The following is a 10,226-nucleotide window of genomic DNA, read 5'->3' as shown; positions in this document are numbered from 1 at the left end:
CCCTCTCCCCCTCTCCACCACATACTTGGCCCACATTGCAGGTGGCTCCCTCTACAGGCTAGTCAAGTAGCTGATGGGCATCTGGGTTTCCATCTGCACTGCATGGTGTGGTTTCAAGTGTCTAGGATCCCTGTGTGCTGTGTGCTGTTGGGTAGGTCTGTGGGTAGCATGGCGGTCTACAGGGCTCTGTCTGTCTTCCTCCTCCCTCATTGTGCTGTCTGGATCAGATTTGATTTGACTTTTGTGAGTCCCAGGCATAAAACAGCTTTGATCACCAAGCCAAGCATTGAGTTAGGATGAAGAACTGTCATCTGCCATGGCCCTGACTGATATAAGGACACCACCACCAACAAGGTGTCTCTTTACCCATTGACAGGGGGTTAATGCAGTTAATCTTTAAGTAATAAACTTTACAGGATTATATTTGACTCATCAGCATACCCTGTAGGAGAGGCACCCTACTGGCAGCCTTGGAACCCTCTATGCTCTGGATATTAGGCAGGATGGTTTTGTACTGTCTATATCCTCTACCCTCTTCTCTGTGATGCTGTTCCTACTGAGATCCAGCTGGATGGGCCTCTAGACTTGAAGAAGATTCAAGAGGTCATGAGGTCTGATGAAGGGGAAACTGAAGGGTTCTTTGGAAAGTCAGTTGTGTTGGTTGGTGTTTCGCTGAGGCAAACATGTGAAAGAGTGTTTTCCTGAAGTGGCCACAAGTGAAAGGATGTTTTGCTAAAGCAGACACATGAAAGGACATGTGACAGAGGATTCTTCACTAAAGACACACATGTATTGGTCTGCTATACATTGTGTAGTTGAGCTCCTTTTGTCAGGACTCCATAGAGAGAAATGCCCCCCAAAACTTCTGGTGGTCTGCTGGTGGCTTCTTGCTTCTTCCTCAGACTGGGGCTGATTGGCAGCATGATGTCAGCTGAGAAAGATTTGCATGCTAAGGGAAGACACATGTGAGGCAAGACCCATGGAAGGCATATGACGAATGGAGGGAGGCTAAATAGGACTCAACAGACTATGAGAGAGCTTGGCTTGCTTGGTGTCCTGTCTTTGCTAATCTTCATTTAGTCAAGAGAGGCATAGCAGAGAACTTCTGGCATCCCTGCTGGTCCTAATCCCTCCTGCTGAGGCCTGGCTGTTCCTGCTAGGTCATGCCACTACTGCTGGTATCCCAACACTACTGAACAGGACTGCTGGTATATCCATGAAGTGTTTGCAAGTAGATTGAGCTGCTGCTGCTGACCTGTGAACTGAACTGCTGATTTCCTGACAATGCAGATGGGATTTGCTCCAAAGAACTATTTCTAAACAGGTTCACTTCCCCTGTATCCTTTCTTTTCCACTACTTCTGGTGGATGGTGGGCTAGAAGTGAGGTTAAATTGTTTAAGAACCATTATATAAGTAGGCTTTGAAAAAATTAAAGCTATAGCCTGAGGATGATTTTGCTCAATGGTTCTCATTTAAGGACATCGGGGCTTGTGGGTAAACCAAAAGCAAGCACTATTCCTGGCTTTGATGGAATGTTGGCCCTGGTCATTCACTGGTGGGCTGTGTAAGTAGACCACATGTGTTAGCTGATAGTTGCTGCTTCTTGGATACAATATTTTTTAGTCTATAAATTAGAATACCAGTCTACCATGCTACAGTGTTATGAGAATTAAATTACTGATACATATGAAGCAGAGTTCCTAATGCATAATAAGCATTTAATATACAGTAGTAAGCTCTTCATGAAGATCCATAGGCTAACTTATTTCTGTAATTTAGTATAAAATTAGAATATTAACTTTTGAAAAGTTGTCATACTTAGGGCTTGGCACCCAACAGTTGCTTCTTTTCAGTGTCTTGACAGATTGGGAGTATGAATCAACTGCTGACCACTTTGGAGAGAGGTTCTCTGGCACTCACTGGAAGCAGCACCAGTTACGGGTAAAATAATGTTCATTGACATCAAAGGAGATTAAATACAAGCATTATAATTTGATATCAAAAATGTTAGTTTAAAGTAAGTAAGTTTTAAGTGCAAGTATCCCATCTCTGATTGAACACACGTACCACCATTCTGTCCCTATAATTTATTATTTCTTACCTTTGTTCTATGAATCTTGTACTTTTTCAAATACCCAAATCCATCTCAAATCCTTTTGGGAGACAGGTGAAGTTAAGTATGGCAAATTCCTGAACTCAATAACAGTAGGTTAGGAAGAGAAAAAACACAACAAGTGATACTTACTTCAGGCAAATTGTATGTTAGCTGAAATTTTCTTTTATAACCTTTCATGAATGGCATCACAGCTGTCTGACTGACTGAATTCAGTATAATTGTGGGAGTGGCTCATCAAAGAGATTTTAATATCATTTATTGTAAATACTTGCAACTGGAAATTGCAAAATTATTGCGGGAAGTATCTGAGAAATCTAAACTATTTTGTATCATTCACATCGTAGAGTTTTAGAATAGGGTATGACTTGCTTACTTTTCAGTTGTGTTTGGCTTGAACAATAAAAAGAGATCTAACCAACTTAATTTCATATTAGTCTAGCTTCAATTTTTCTTTGGAAATGAGAGAGAGGGTTTGTGTCTTCATAAAGTTTATGAGTTTCAAATATCCCTCCTCATTTGGATATTTTATTTGATTCTTAATCTAAGATAATAACAGAAACTATTTCAAATAGAAGGATATGGAGCTCATTAAAAATTTTGGAAGAGTTTTTGAGTCTTTCAATCATAGTTTGTTTCTCTTTGCATTTGTACTCTTTCCATTTAAAACTGCATCTGCAGTTGGTACTTGTATTGGTAAGAAAAGAAAAAATTGACCATTTTACAAGTGAAGGAATAAAGCTTTAAGTAAAGGTGGTCATTGTGTATCTAGTAAGACAGAATAAATGAAAAAGTAATAAAACATATTATTGTGCAATTTTAATGCACTAGACAGAAAGCACTGGAAAGACCTCTGGGCAGGATAGGGCGGAGCAGAAAGAAAAACTGCAGTAGAGTTTTGTTAGCTACAAACCAGAAGCCTTTAAAGTTTTTATAATGAGCAAAAGTAAGATTGTCAGTATAAAGAAAAACTAAGAATGGGAGAGGGAGGGAGGAATAAAGGGTAGAAGCTCCAATGTGATGGAGAAGGTCTGTGATGGTCAGAATCAGCAAGGTACAAGCATCTACCTAATCATATTAGAGCAGGGAGACTTACTGAGTGGCTTCTTTAGATCTAAGAAATTGATAGGAGTCCATGCTTGAGCACATCAGGAAGAAATTGAGAGACTTGTTGAAGAAGCTGGAGGTTGATCTAATCAAGATTGTCTAACTTACGAGAAAACAAAACCTAATGTAAGGGAAGTAAAGCCATCAAAGTTAAATACAGTTCAGGATGCAAGCAGGGACAGTAGGTCTTCTTAGTAGCATCAGGTCAGTAGGCAAATATCTAAACCTAAGCACTAGCAAAATCAGCAATGGCAGCACAAATCTGTTTTCCAGAGATGTAGAATTTCCAAAATATTAGAATAAGTGGGACTTGTTGACTTTAGAGGAAGAGGAGAAATGGGTGGAGATCTTAGCTTATGATCTTTGGTAGCACAAAGTTAATAGAACTATTAAAATAAGCTTGTTGTTTAATATATTTCCCTCTGTGGTTGAGGATCAAATCAAGGCCCTCTATAAGATAAGTATGCGCCAGGCTCCTGTTGAAGCACCTATGGTTTTGAAAGACAGTAGTTGAGTTGAACCTGTGGAAATTGCTTTAATGAGAACTTTAGGCAGAAGAAATTAGGGCATGGAGAGATGGGGCTTGGTGGAGGAGAGAGGAGACAGGGAGAAGACATCAAGTTCAAAGTGAGTGTGGATGCTGGAGAGATGCTGCGACCTTTAAGAGACCTTCCAGTTCTTACAGAGGACTCAGGTCCAGTTTCCAGCATTCTTGTCTGCCAGTTCCACCACCATTAGGAATTCCAATACCAGGGGGTCAGAGGCCCTTGTGTGGCTTTCACACTGAATGAATGTGGTATACATTCAAGCAAAAAGGGCACACACCACAAATACATAAATCTGGATAAACAAATGGAACAGTATGATGCGTGGGGAACAGCTTTGGGATAGGCTGACAGTGAACCAGTACCAACTAGATCATAAATAAGCTCTAATTTCTTCCTAAGATGGATGGAAAGCCAACAAAGGACACTCTGGCTTTCAGGTAAAACAAAACTCAAGAGCAGGTAAAGCCATATGGGATTTTAGGTGGTGGTGGGGTTATGTATACAGTCAGCATGGAAGATTGAGTTCATTTTATTTTTCTGCTTTGCTTGTCTCAGATGCCAGGGGTAAATCAGAATAGAGTCTAAGCCAGATCGTCCCGCCTCATGCAGCAACAACATCCACAGGGTAGAGCTATCTGCATTGGTTATGTATTATTATACCCGCTGATATTAAAGGAAAGACTGCTATTTGACTTGCTCATGACTCCACAGGTCAGTGTTTGGGCTTTGGCTCGGCTGACCACTACTGTTGCTGCTTTACACTGGGCTTACTCATTCAGAATCAGTCAAGTGAACTTTTTTGTGGGGTATAGTAGAATTTTGGGGATGTTTGCTGTGCTCCTTTTGCTTCCAAATATCTAAAGGCATTTCTATGCCCTCTTTAGCACATTCTAGCTCCTGAAAAATAGACACAAGACCTGATATTTTTATTAACAAGCTGTAAGCCTAAGCTGAGCAGGTTCTGAGCTGTTCCAACCCTCTAAGCTATTTACCTCCCAGCCACAGGCCCCAGTTTGCTTATGGTTGCCTCTCCCTGGCTTGCTCTGCTCCATGTGTGTTCTCATGGCCAATCGGTGGGTGACCTGCTTCTCACAACTACTCTTGGACCTTCTGCTTTATGGCCACCTCTCTTCTTCCTTTTTTGTGGTCCTTCTTCTCCTGGACCCTAAACAGTCTTGTGGTAAACATTTTCTCCTGGCTCTTCTCCCTCGGACCTTTCGGTGGGATTGGAAGTCCAGCCTTTCTATTTCCTCTGACCAGTCATTGGCTGTTCAGTCTTTTATTAACCAATCAGAGATAATTGGGGAACATTCTTTATACCACGTTGATACAGGAGAGTCTTCAATATTCATGACAATGCCCTTGTCTGGTTCATAACTAGATCTCAGTGCAGAGAGATCAGCATCGAATACATAGAGCACATGACCTTCCTCGAGCAGTAGGGCTGCATGGCTGGGACACTGGCTGCCGTGATCACATGATCTCATTCCAGACTGACAAGATGGGGCTTTTCCAAATGGCACTTTCACTGTTGTTTCTCCAGGGTGGTTACAGCAGAAGCTGGAAGACATTGTGCTACTGCAGGGCAAGGTCTAGCTTCTTGTCCCGAATTAGCTATGTGGCCTTCATATCATTCAAAGCAAGTCAAAGCAGCTTCAAAATTCAGGACATAGGGAAGGATACTACACCAGAATGAGAAAAACAGCCAAGCAGTGTTTTAAAAGGGCTTGCAAAGAGGAGTGTTAAAAATTATTATGGCCATTTTGTAATCAACCTATCAGAACCACCCGCTTCTAAATGAAATATTTTTTCAAATGACAGTTAACAAATAATTCTCATGTCCCTTTCTAAACCAGCCATTGAGGAGGTCAATGAAATGGCAGTTTCTACTGTAGCCATAATTCTGTATCTGTGGACTCAAAGAAGCATAGATTAAACATACTTTAAAAACTGTCTCTTTATTGAGCGTGCAAAGGCTCTCTCTGCCGTTATTCCTCTTGAATTGAGTAAGAGATGCTTAAAGAACATTTCATTGTATTAGGCCACATAGTAAATCTAGAGATAATTTACAGTATGTGGAGGGATACATATGTGTTACTTGCACATATTATGTTGCTTTATGTAGGGGACATGAATATCTATCCTCAGCTTCAGGACCCAGAAGTCCTGAAACCACCCTAGAGGAAATGGAAGGAGTGCTATAATCTGATTGGACATGCCTAATGAAGGTTGGCTCCTTATGATGAAGGCCTATCCATTCCAAACCAACATTGTTTGGTTTGCAACGAGGCATGCATATAGAAGTTGGATAGAAAAATAAGCCATACTCCACAGACTTTACTGAAAAATATATATCTATTTTTAATATGGTTGCTTTAATACAGGATCTTGCTTATTGTATCCAGGCTGATCATCTTCCTGCTCCAATCTCCTGGATAGTGTGTTACAGATATGAGCCATTGTATCTGGACTGTATTTTTTCCTTTTAGAAGAGTCTGGCTGCAGTGTGGAGAAGGACTGGAGGGAAACAAGAATGATGTAGGTCAACCAGTTGCATGGGTCCTTGATCTCAGCACTGACATACTGAGCCAAATCTTTATTGGTGGGCAGTGGAACACTGCTGCATTTATTGTAGGATGTTTAGAAGCATCCATGACATCTAAGTAGAGTCTAGATACTAGATTCAAGGATCTCATTCCTGGTTGTGTTGACCTCAAAAAATTCTAGATTGCTAGTTATTTCTTGGAAGGCAAAGGCACTCTTGTTTAAGAACCCCCATCCTCTCTCTTGCATGAATATGTATGGTGCATGAATGTATGTGTTGCATGAATGTGTTTCTATGTGTGTGGTACGTGTGTGTGTGTGTGTGTGTGTGTGTGTGTGTGTGTGTGTACAATTCTCTATTTGCTGGCTTGAGCCAAGCAGAGAAAGTATGAGTGGAGGCAATAGGGACTGAAGAGACCTTTCATTTGGCAGACTACTGAATAGGTAAGAATTGGAGACTTTACATTCAATGCCAAGTTTGACTGAAAAATCCGAGATTTTGTATCTAAGTACTCAGGTAGCATAGATTTGCAGAAATGAGTTTGTTCAGTGTGACCCAACCTCCTCACAGTCTTCTTGACTTCTCACATTACTTGTCTGTGCAAATTTAAGCCTAAGGCCCCTGGTTTGGTTGCACCTTCTGTCCCATAATATTCCCCATGTCCCCCTCCAGGAAAAACATTTAAAAACATTAACTCTTAGGTTTCTAAATTGATCATCTTCCCCCATCACTCATGGAAAGAAACAGAAAACACAAACACATAAAATGTATTAGATTATTGCAAATCCTATACTTTTCTTGGATTTTGCAGTTAGTTTTCTGTACATCTTTGGATGCTGTGATTAAGACTCACATATGCAGGGGCTGGGGTAATAATTCAATTGATAAAATAGTTGCCTTGCAAGTGTGAGGACCTAAGTTCGATGCTCAGAACCCAGGTAAAAACATTCTGAAAGGTGGCATGTACTGGTGATGCCAGCACAGGAGAAGACAAGGCAATGGATTTCCCTGGGCTCACTGACCAGCCATCATACCTGAGTTTGCAAGTTTTAGGCCAGGGAGAAATTATGTTTCAAAAACTAACATAGATAATGTCTGCAGAATGATAATTGAGTTCTACTTCTGGCCTGCATACAGACACAAACAGAATCACAGACACACATGGATGTACGTTCACATGTATGCATGCATAATCAAGAAAGGATAAATCATTCTGTTTCTGCAGGGTAAACCCTGCCTCTGTTTCTTAGGAGAAACTATTTTCCAAGTATCAACACAATGAAAGAAAGAGGTGTGTTTCCCTTTCTGCTTTTGTGTGTGGTAAGCTCATCATTCTCTGGCTGGTTGCAATTTCTTTGAAGCAGTCAAGAGTTCAGGCAATTAGAACGTCTTCCATATAAAATAATTCAATAGACGGAGATAGACGCTCATACATCTTTGTGTTTTAAGAAAAATGTTTGTTTATGTTAACGTATCTGACATGTGTTTTAAAATGAGCTTTACATGTACTACTGGTCAGTTGAAGACAAAGTTCTAAGATTGCTTGAATGATAGAACATATGACATGCCTCCAAGACAATGAAATGGGCCGTAATAATAGCACAAGGAGACGTGTAAGAATGAGTGTAAGGGTGAGAATTAAAATAACGTCTGACAATTACTTTCAATTTGAACTGAAGTGAAGAAAATCAGAATTACAATACTCTTGTGATTAAACTTTGATGAGATGAAAATGTCATCATTGTTTGATGAGGATTTATTAGAGTTCAAAGAATATGAATGATTTAACCACAATGCATCAACACCACAGGGCTGAATAATCTCCATCAGTATTTCTTGACTCTTCCTTCTTGCAGGCCTCAGAGAGAACTGAAGAAATTTCAGCACTCCCTTCCTCAGTTTGACTCTTTCCATGTTACCAGCTCTCTGGGAACATCAGCCTATAGCTCAAGTCCTCTGAGAGAAGTTGTGACATTGAAATCCAGGAGTAGCTTTGCAAGAAGCATAGGCTGATATTTAGGCTCCTGCTCTAGTTTCATTACTAGCTTACAAATACTTTATTTTACTTTGAATGATGTCAGTACATGTTATTCCATGTGGGTTTACGCTTGAGTGCAGTGCTCTCTGAGGCCAGAAGAGCTCGTCAAATTCCCTAGAGCTGTACTTACAGATGCTTGTGAGCCACAATGATGCTGGGAACTGAACTCTGGTGTTCTGTAAAATAGCAGTGCTCTTAATCACAGAGCCATCTCCCCAGCCCTGCGTCTCTGTGTGTGTGTGTGTGTGTCTCACTTTTATTGCTGAGAGTTTAGTGCTATCCTTCCTCTTCCTTCCTATCTCCTAAACTTATTCTCCACTGTCAGTGACAGTGGGCATTCAAAGACTCATTTATTTGTTGTGAGTTTATTGTTATTTTTGTCTTACATAGATCTGAATTTGCCTAGCATATTGTAGTTTGAAACCAAGACAGTTTTCAGTCTTATGAACAAACTGTTTTCTTTTTACTGAATGAGATAATATTGGCAGTAGGCATTATGCCAATTAACCTCAGAAGACTTTGTCACTGTGGCAGTATTACAATTTGACTTATTCAAAAGTATCATTGACTGTGTGGTTTGAATAGGTATAGCTCCCATAAACTCATGTGTTTGAATACTTGGTCCATGTAGGTGTGGCTTTGTTGGAGTAGGCGTGGCCTTATTGGAGAAAGTGTGTCTCTGTGGGGGTGGGCTTTGAGGTCTCTTTATGCTCAAGTTCTGCCCAATGTGATACACAGACTCTCAGCTCCATCTTCAGCATCATGTCTGCCTGCATGCTACCATTCTTCCTGCCATGATGATAATGGACTAAACCTCTGAACCTGTAAGCCAGCCCCAATTAAATGCTATACTTTATAAGAGTTGCCATGGTCATGGTGTTTCTTCACAGCAACAAAACTCTGACTAAGACACTAACATTTTCCAAAGTTGTCCTTTAACTCTATAGTCTGTCCCAGGCAAAGTGATCATACAGGAGTTTGGATTATTTCCACAAGCTATTTCCAAATACCTTTCTTAATATTTTATTTATAGGTATTTAATAAATAAATTCACCAAATTTTTCTATGGGGGTCTGCATGCACTGTGGAAGAAGTTTTTAGTTTACTTCTGCTCACCAAAGAAAGTTCCCTTGGCCACTCAGAGTACCCTTTAAAAACACTTTGTAAGTTTAGGTAGTTTATCTTTGTAGAATTTGCATTTGAGGCTTTAATCTTCCAGCAGCGGACATTGAAGCGATAATGAGAGATTAGGTCGGGAACAACTAAAATGTATAGTATACTGTAATCTCATTTGATATGAAAAATCAAAGGCTTGCAAAGAGAGATAGTGAAAGTTGGAGCTAGTGGAACCTGGAAGTGCCTTAGCTAAGAGTCCCCAGAGGGGCGAGGCTGGGAACAAGAGAGGTGTGGACAGCTCTCTGGGTTAAAGTCTCAATTCTGTCCCCTGCTACTCCTATGATTCTGAACACACTGATTGCTTTTTTAGACTTCAGTTCCCTTTTATATAGGTATAATGGAAACAGCTACCATGTAAGGTTTCTATATGGGATGAGAAACCATATACTGGTCGTACGGTGAGCATTCAATTAGAAACCATATACTGGTTGTACAGCAAGTGTTAAATTGCCTTTATTATTGAACTATCGAAGCCTTTAACAGTAGCTGCTGCTAATCTTCACCTCTAGCCTTTTCAGTACCAACAAAGCTGTATCTTAAATAGTGATGCTGGTAATATTTTCTCAAGGAAAAAGAACCCCAGTTTTCTAAACTATGAAAAGTATAAGCAAATCCTCTATAGCTGTTCATCTTATTCGCTTTTGTAAATTATTTTCTAAGGTCTATAATTTTCCTAGTTCTCAGTATTTAATTTATTG

At 40.2% G+C, this 10,226-nt stretch overlaps 1 non-coding gene across 1 annotated transcript; it reads right to left on the bottom strand.

The window, feature by feature from the left end:
* Positions 1–241: 241 nt before the first annotated feature.
* On the bottom strand, positions 242–381 carry LOC114614098. The gene has a single exon (XR_003710277.1). It is a non-coding gene; the product is annotated as a small nucleolar RNA SNORA48 (small nucleolar RNA).
* Between the last annotated feature and the right edge of the window lie 9,845 nt (positions 382–10,226).

Source organism: Grammomys surdaster, unplaced genomic scaffold, assembly GCF_004785775.1.
Source record: "Grammomys surdaster isolate TR1022 unplaced genomic scaffold, NIH_TR_1.0 126298, whole genome shotgun sequence".
Classification (NCBI taxonomy): Eukaryota; Metazoa; Chordata; class Mammalia; order Rodentia; family Muridae; genus Grammomys; species Grammomys surdaster.
This window is presented reverse-complemented; position numbering and strand designations above follow the sequence as displayed.